At 39.1% G+C, this 9552-nt stretch overlaps 1 non-coding gene across 1 annotated transcript; it reads right to left on the bottom strand.

Annotated features, from left to right (window-relative positions):
• Window positions 1–1876: 1876 nt before the first annotated feature.
• LOC123324762 lies at window positions 1877–2002 on the bottom strand. Its single transcript, XR_006540028.1, has one exon. It is a non-coding gene; the product is annotated as a small nucleolar RNA SNORA31 (small nucleolar RNA).
• Between the last annotated feature and the right edge of the window lie 7550 nt (window positions 2003–9552).

A 9552-nucleotide genomic window follows, 5' to 3' on the forward strand; every position in this document is an offset into this window, starting at 1 on the left:
TGTAGGAAGCCGTGGTGACAAGGAAGGTGAAATGGGAGGTGAAAGAGAAGGTTGTAGAGAAGGAGCACCACACTCCATCCAGCTTCAACTTGGCTCATTTCCATTTTGGTTCTTTTAAATGTTGGTTCTGGTAAGTTTTTTCATGAAACGAAGGATCCCATTACTTAAAAAAGTCGAAAGCCACTTAGGTATTGCAACTATACCTCTTCCAGATTAAGAAGCTTACAAAGGTTAATTGACTATGAGAAAATTATACAATTATATCCTTAGGGAGTTGCAAAATTTGGATATGAGTTCAGGTTTTTGAATCTCAGACTTTTCCTTTCAAGGACTCCATCTTTGACGCCTCCAGATATAGGATAAAGGACTACTTCAGCCCAATCTAAACATAACTTTAGTATTCTCTTAATATGAATATGAATATGTGCACGTATTTGAAAATTATTTGTTTATGGTCACCCTTAATCCATGAAGAATTTGGAGCGGCTTACAACAAATTAGGAATTTGTGGGAGGGAAAGAAAGAGGCATAAAGGCACAAAATACCGCTACTAAGATCTGGATGGTTGCAGAGGTGGGCTATACATCGACTGTGAGCTTGGTAGAAGTCAGTGTAGAAGGAAACAACCATACACAACGTTGATTGAGTTTCTGGCATCTTGAAAATGCACGAAATCCAAAACTGGTAGAAAAACACTTTAAAAATCTGGACAAACAAAAGTAAGTGCTCCAGACTGTCGACTCTTACTGCTCTTGATGTGCATAAGGCTTACTTATTTCCCTTTGCTCTAACATACTCAGACTCCAAGTGCCTGAACATAATGTGGAGAGTTAAAATAGAGGAGTGCCTCAATTCCCAAAGGGCTTTACATCTGTCAGTTTCAGAGGAGACCATGGTATTGCTTTAATGTGTGTGTGTATGTGCGTGTGCCTGCACACACTTTTATTAAACATATGCTCCCAGCTACATTCCACTTGGCAAGATCACAAGTACATAATGGCTACAAGCTGTAAGGGAAAAAAAATAAAAGAGAACTTAACCAGCTTTTTTTTTTTAAATAAGATAAATAAGACCTCCTCAGCTACGTTAAGCATTCATTTACACATTCTTTGAGCGTGCACCCTAGCTTTTCTTCTGTCTCTGGGTCTCTATTTATTCATTCTTGCCCAAAGATGAATATTGCAATGGTACATGATGCAAACATTGGAAATCTGTGTTTACATTTGTGTTTCCAAATGAATATGCTAATAGTGTTTAATCAGCAGCAATGTTGCTTTATATCAATGTTTTGTGCCACGTATAGCCTCAGTGATAATGTTGTGATAACCAAAATTTTCCCCACATCAAAACTTGGAGATGATCCCAGTTTTTTTGAACAGCCGTTTGATTCCACAATATGATGAAATCCTTTAATCTTCCTCAGGATTATGTCTGTGTTTTCAGGAAGCATCACATATCCCTTTTGTTTCATTAAGGGGTGGTGGGTGGGGGGAGGCTTGAAACCTCCTGCAGCAGCTCAGAAATTTTGGTATTCCAAACAAGCTCCCGAGCTGTCCAGGGGAACCTGTGGGAGGAAGCTCCAAGGTTGGTGATGCTGTGGAAGGAAATGGCTGCAGGCTGCTCCGTGTGTGGTTTGGGGATGTTCTGTGGAATCCAGCAGCCTGCTGGCCAGAAAAGCAGAATCCAACAGCAGTGGAGTGAGATGGAGGTGGGAAATGACACGCTTCTCGTCACGGATTTACAAAACATATTTCTAACCTGCGAATAATCTAGCTAGAGGAGGATAGGGCCTGCCCAAGACTGGATCAGCTTCTGACCCTACGCAAAGGGGTACTCTGCAGATAAAGTATGTCCTCTCTCTCTCTCACTCTCTGGCAAATATATTTCCCTACTCAATCTGGGCCACCACAAAGACAGAAAGTGCAGAGACTTTTTTCTTTTGCATCCTACTGCAAACCAAAAGAACCATAGCATATTATTTAAGGTCTATCAGTGAATGCAGGAAAGTATTATACTCTTAAGGCACACACATACCCCTTCTCCTCCCCAAAAAAAAAAAAAAAAAAAAAAGGCAAGAATAGCAATCCCAAACTCCAAACTTCCTTTTCTAAAGTAGAAGTATTTCTTATTCTTTGTGTATGTTCAAAGTTGGAAATACTTTTTTTTTTTTTTCCCCCAGTGAGTATGTGAGAACCCTGCTGGGCTTTTTTTTTTTTTTAAAAAAAAATGAAAAACTTTTTAAGGAATACTGTCATCTGGAAAACAATCCACCCTTTGCATTTTAACCTTGTTAGTATCCAGATTCTGTTTAATGCTGCCTCTCTCGCAGGACATAAAACATTTTTGTTCTTAAGCACTTATGAGAGGTACACTTCTTGAGATGCACAGATAGCTTTCATTAGCGCTAATGGGAGTTATGCTCCTGCACCAGGAGAGAATAGAGCCTGAAGATTTTAAATTATTCTTGATGCAGATCTTCCAGATGGAATAAATTATTAGGGGTGCTTAGGGGGAAAAGGTCTAAATATCCCCTAAAGCCATAGTTTAATAGCAAAGCTGTACTTCTGAGGAACGGAAATGGGGTCAACAGTATGGGCTTTGTGCCTATCACCATGCTAAGTAGCTGATATTGACTCCTGAAAATTCTTTATTGGATTAGTACTGCACTTGAATTCTATTATTTTCCAAAGGACCTGAGATATAGTTCTCTGTCTTGAATAGTCCACTAAAATGGACTCAGTTTGGTGCAGCTTTCAAGGCCATTTATCTTAAACTCAGTAATTTCCAGCTGGCAAGCCTAATACCAAGATTTTTATTTTTGTTTCTTAATTACCCTTTTTGAAAGTAGCTCTCCCTATATCTTCCTTTTGGGGGCATATCTTTTACTTTCTTGTTTTAAAAATGTCTACATTTTATTTTGCTTTGAGAATTATTGCCCACATCTCCGAGATCACTGGAATTGTTTCCTATATTGTTCGTTGTGTGACATATCTTCTATCTTATTTTAACGTTTGTTACGTTTTATTTTATTTGAGACTTTTTGCTTTGAGAATTATTGCCTCCTTCCCACCACCAAAATAACTGAAAAATTGGAGGAATTTTTGCTATGACCTAAAAAGTCATTTCCTTTATTTCATTTCCTGGGACAGCACCGTCTTCACTTGAAATTTTCCTTCTATCTTCCAGTGGAAATCAAACATGGTTTTTAAGCAATCCTGGTTACTATGATGGGTAGGAAAAGGGTAAGGCATAGGAGGAAGACAAGATGCCATTGGGAGAAGACAGGAAGACGAGAAGATGAGATGACTGCTGAAAGACCAAATTGGCTGGTGAATTCACTGTGGTTCAGACCATCTCTGAATCATTCAGTATCCCAGCATTCACTGGACTTGGAGAAGTGAGGTAATGCCAGTCACCTTAAAAGAGATTGTAGTAGATAACCCAGATAGACAATCCATGAAAATACAATGGGAGATATTATTTTCTAGAGTGGGATAGTGGTGCTTGCTATACAAGACACTTTTTCAATATGACCAGAAGCCAAATGAATCATCAGAAAGTTGTTCAGCATTGAGGAAGGTAAAATAAAGGATAATAAAGGATATTTCATCCAAGTCAGGTGATGCCCAATGAATCATACCTGCTGTACAATAGGGTAACCTATCTGAGGAGTTCACATGCTCCATATTCCCAGTCACTCTCCCCAGGGTAGGCTGGAAACTACCAATCTCTGGGATGTTGGCATCTATTTTTTTTTTTTTTTTTCATCTGACCATCCTCCTCTGGTTTATTCAGTCCTACTTTTTTTTTTTTTAATATATTGAGGCCTTCTTTAGCCATGATACGATTCAATTGCAATGGCTCTTGGTTACCAAATTATAATTACTTTGGTTTCACTTTTGAGCTTTTCTAAATTCTTTAGATTGGTTAAAATCTACAGTTACAACCATCATATACATTTTTCTAGTTCAGAAGGCACATTCACTTTCTTCAGGTTCAAGTTCAGGGACAGAGAATGCCTCTTTGTTAATCATCGTATACTGCCACACATCTGCATTATTATACTCTAATAATTTTTTTGAGACCTTATGATGGACCAGATTCTGTGCTGGTGTTACATGAAGTTCTAAAAACAGCCTATTTTTACACAGATGCTAAGAAACTTTCCCCAAACCTTATAGGTATACAAGAATGAGAGTTGGGTTCCACAGCCAGGTCTTTCTGGCTCTTTTCACTGTGTGCCTCAGCCTCCCATACTTTGTTTTTGTGGTTTTGTTTGAAATTACTAAAACGGAAAATGGCATTAAAGGCAGAAGAAAACACTGTTTTACTGTTTTCTTTCTACTTCTTTCTTGGGAAGCTAATGTCATCTATTCTCTGAACCTCATGTTCATTTTAACTGTGTCCTAAGATTTGGTTAGTATCCGTGTCTGCAATCAATTAAAATGCAGTGGAAAAATTATGAAAAGATAAGGATGAAAGTTGCATATTTCTAAGTGAAATAGGCCAATCTGGAAAGGCTACAAACCATTTGATTCCAACTATATGACATTCTGGAAAAAAGCAAAATTATGGAGACAGTAAAATGATCAGTGGTTGCCAGGGGCAAGTAGGGAGGAAGGGGTGAACAGGCAGAGTACAGAGGATTTTTAGGGCAGTGAAACTGCTCTGTATGATACCATAATGGAGGATGCATGTCATTATGCATCTGTCAAAATCTATGGAATGTACAATACCAAGAGTAAGCCCTAATGTAAACTACAGACTTTGGATGATAATGATGTAACAATATAGGTTCCTCATTTGTGACAAATGTACCATTTTGGTGGGGATGTTGGTAATGGGTGAGGTTCTGCATGTGTAGGGACAGGAGGTATATGGGAACTCTCTGTACCTTCTGCTCAATTTTTCCGTGAACCTAAAACTGCTCTAAAAATAAAAGTTATTTTTAAAAAGTGCAGTGGAAAGTAGCAAGAGGATGTGGGTGTTCTTTGGACATGATGCCTGCTCCCTCTTTGAAGTAGATGTAGCACATCCAGTTACACAATCATTTCTCTACCCTCATTACCTTCCTTTTTCTTCTTCCACTCACCCATCCTTGCCCATTTTCCTCACAAAGCCTTAAGCAGAGAGTCTTTGTGTTTGTATGTGTGTTTGATCTGCAATTGTGAAAGAAGGGAAATATGATTAGCGTTTTGTTTGAATAAAGGAAAGAATCACTTTGGTTTCTCTCCTCTCTCCAAGTCAAGTTTTCCTTCGTAGAGCTGGAGATGGTGAGGAGTGATTGGGGGGGGTAGTAGGATAAAAATAAAATTCTTGAAATAATTGTGAAGTGCTACATTCTTGTCACCTGGTATTTTTCTATCTCATAGTATCTGTTATATTTCATAAGCATTAATCATCAAGAACTACAACTCCTGGGAAGGTGCTTTTTTTCTTTACCCCCCAAATAACCCAGTCCTAGAATTTAAAGCTTTATACGACATTTTATGTGTCAAAGATAGCAGCTTCAAAAATCCATCAAATCGGACAGCTCCCACTGTTACTGGAAAGGAACATTCGAATATGTGAACAAGCCTAATGGCCTCTCTTGCCTTTTAAGAATATAAATGGACAATTCTTCACATGCACAGTGCTAAAATTAAATTCGCAGCATGGGGTGGCAAATGGGAAAATAACGACATGAGACCCTCAGGGTGCCTGCTCCTTGCGCAGAGGGGAGGTGAAGACTCAATGGGAGGCAGAGAGGGAAAAAAATAGGCTAGGCCGTCTAGACAGTGTTCTCTGGTCGGCATGGGAGAGGCGGCTGGGCAGCAATGACACCGAGCTGCAAGTTCAAGAGGATGGGACAGTGGGAGGAACAGGCAGGCTTGACTTCAAGCTGTTTGGTTTGCATATGGCCGCCAGCTGGCATCCTGTCAATCCATCGTCCACACGCTCCCCTCCTCATCCCGGGTAAATGTCCACTTTGGAATGTAGTCTGTCAGCCGAAGCCACTGGACATTGAATAGTTGAACTGCTCAGACAGAATTTGTTCCAAGTATAGCAACCAAAAAAAACACAAAAAAACAAAAAAACAAAAGCAGAGGATGATGTAGCGCTCTGGTGAGTCTTTCCTTTATTGAGATACTATATTTCAGTCTTGGTGGAATAAAACTGACCTCTTAGGTGAAGGAAGGTGAAGGACTTTCCAGGATAGACAAGGGCGGATTTGAGGAGAGACCTGGAATTTAAGTTCATTTTAAATTTGAATTTGAATTTAAATCTCCCCAATTCATTTTAACTTAATTGTTTCCAAGAGCTGCTGTGGGACGCTGGGGATCCCGAGGAATGCTTGTTACCTCCATGAGACTGTTTTAACTATGCATAGCATAGTTTCTTCACAGTTTAGAAAGCATAGCTGAAGAAGTAAAAAGAGAATTGTTCAAACAGGATTTAATGAAACAACCACCAACACCTGCATTCCATGAGAAGTACTAGAAAATTCTGTTTGTGTGAATGAATGTGTGTGAGTGTGTGTGTATTTGCTTTTGGTGAAATGATTGAAGAGGAAGCATGCCAGATAAATGTGGTATTTATGTTGGTGGACTTTTTTTTTTTTTAATTTCAAATTCCAATATAGTTAACATACAGTGTTATCTTACTTTCTAGTGGACTGTTTGTTGAAAGGATAATGGCAGTGCACACATTTGTAGAACTAGCTGTCAACATTTTCACTTGTGGAAATAAGACTGAAGATTTGGACATTTTTAAAACATGGTCTTTATCATTTTTTTCAGGATCCACGTGCAGGAAAAAAACTGGGATCATCCCCCAGTCAGAAGCCAAATGACTGACTATTCATCTCAGTTCTAAATATATCAGCTTTAGAAATTCTCTTTTACACAGGAATATAACCCAAGAGCAATCTTAACTTCCCCCCCACTTCCAGGAATTGTTTTGAGATCCATAGAAGAAGGGGCTTCTGTAGTCACAAATAAACAGATTTACAAAATACAATGGAGAAACAATTCAAGTATATATTTTGAAAATAAGGGGAATAACAGTAAGCGTAGGTCAATTACAAATCTAACCAGAAATACAGATATATATTTTAAAACCAGAGGACTCATACTAAACAGGTGAGGTGTTCTGATTTAGATATGCATTTGACAAGAGAGGGAGTCACAGTATTCAATCAGAAGCACAAAGCGAGAAAGGTATTAAAGTTGTAAATCATTAAGGATAACTTTTATTAGTTGAACTTTTAAATTTCAGGATATGTAGCGTAAAGGTGAGAGTGTGTATATGTGGATTTCCCTTAAACCATCACACTGAACATTTTTAGACTGGCATAATTTAACTTCATAATTTTAAATAATTTGGTTTCTTTTTCTGCCCGTTTTAAATCAGTGGATCAACATTACTGCTTTATTTTAAATGGTGGCACTGAAAGCTCAGGTGATTTGTTCCAAGTCACACAGTTAGCCGGTTTCAGAAAGAGTATTAGACATTGAGAGAAGCTATGAATAGAAACTCCATTCTGTTGCCTCAATTATTAGCTAAGCCATCTTGTCATGGTTTACTACATGTGGGGCTAAGTGCTCATTGCTTAAATAAATGAAAGTGACTAAAAAGTGAACATGACTATGTTGGAGGAAAGTCTTTCCTAAATGTCTTTAGATAAGAACTGGTACCTTCAAACATTGTGATCTCACATTTACGAAGGGTTAGACATCCAGGAGGTGGCAGTAATGAGTAACGATGACGCGTTTGGACGCATCCCGGGCTGAGAAGATTGATTATGTTTTTCCGAAACAAGAGGGAACTAAGTGGCTCAGATGTGGCAGATACAGGAAGACATCTAAACAAATGAGAGACATTTTTCACAGACTGATAATGTTAAAGTCAGCTGGAGGAGGCTACATCTCCTCAAACCCTAGATTGTCTCCTTGATTCATTGGAACAATATGACTATTTTAAAATATGACATCATGGAGACATTTTCTGAGATCTGTAAGAGAGGGGCAAGGCATGATAATAGGATTAGTCAGGCCAGATTAGTCTCATACTAGCCCTACCGGAGTGACCAGTGCAATTTAATTCAATATCGTCAAATGGTCAATCTGATTACACTTGATTGATTGTGTGTGTGTGTGTGTGTATTTTGCAGGAGCACTTGAAGGGAGATGCAGGTCAATGTATTTCTCTATGGGAATTAGCCAGCAGGCAAAAGCACTAAAGGAGAGGGTTATATGTGATCGTGTGTGTTAGTTATCTATTGCTGTGTAACACATTGCCACCCAATTTAGAAGCTTCTAACAACCTAACCAATTATTACCTATTGCCATTTCTGTGGGTTAGGAGTATGGGAACAGCTTGGCCGACTGTTCTAACTTGAAGTTTCTCATGAGATAGCAGTCAAATGTCAGGTGGGACTACAGTCATCTGAAGGCTTGACTAGGGCTGTTGGATCCTCCACAAAGGTAACTAACTCATATGACCAGCAAATTGGAGCTGACTGCTGGTGGAAGGTCTCAGTTCCTCTCCCTGAGGGCCTCTCCATATGGCTGGTTGACTGTCCTTATGATGTGGTGGCTGGTTTCCACCAAAGTGAGCCATTCGGACAAACCAAAACTTCAATACCCTTGATAGCCTATCTTTGGAAGTCATGCTGTCACGTCTGCCTATACTTTAGTTATGGGACAGACCAGCTCTGATTCATACAGAAGGAGACTAACACATGGCATGAATGAATACAGGAAGTGAGGATTGTTGGGGGCCATTTTGGAGGCTGGCTACCACAATCTATTAAGAGAACTTCCCTTTCCTTTTGAAAGTATTGGGATAGAACATGTTTTCACTGGAAAGTCCTTGTGAATACTTGTCATCAGTTGGTGATGTTGAACCACAATATTTATCATATGCAGGAGCACTAACAGAAGGTAGAAGTACATTGGGATTACCCTGTGGAATAATTATGGTAAAATTGCTACCAAATAGTGGTAGGAGAGAAGACACATCTGCCCCCCAATCATATTATCACATTAAAAGAGCAAAACCAAACACAAGCAGACAAAACAAAAAAACAGAATGACCCTGGAATGGCTAAAAAAATTTTGGCTACCTTTTCGTATTAGAGACCAGTGTGAAAAACCTGTCCTTTTTTTGAAAAATCTATATTGTCTACCTCAAAAGAGACAAGAAGAAGCTTGAAGTCTGGACATTTCAAAAACATGACACAAGTGGATTGCCAGGAGGTTTTTTTCTGTTTTCTGCCAAGTACCTCAGTGATTGAACTGTACTCATTTGAGTTTACTGTATTATTGAAACTGTCCCATTGCATTAAACAGAGCCATTTGTTTCTCCACGTGGGCTGTTTTAGGTTGGCATTGTATGTGGCTGGCCTATGTTCTAGTATGATGACTAACTGGCCTGAACTTGGGTGACAGAGACTTGGGAGGGGAGTAGTGAGGGTTTAGCGAGGTGTCAATCCACTATTGCTAGCTTCTTCCTCATGATTCTTGTCCCAGGTCTCCATTTATCACCCATCTCAACTTCTCTGCTTGTTGG

This window comes from Neomonachus schauinslandi, chromosome 4, assembly GCF_002201575.2.
Source record: "Neomonachus schauinslandi chromosome 4, ASM220157v2, whole genome shotgun sequence".
NCBI lineage: Eukaryota > Metazoa > Chordata > Mammalia > Carnivora > Phocidae > Neomonachus > Neomonachus schauinslandi.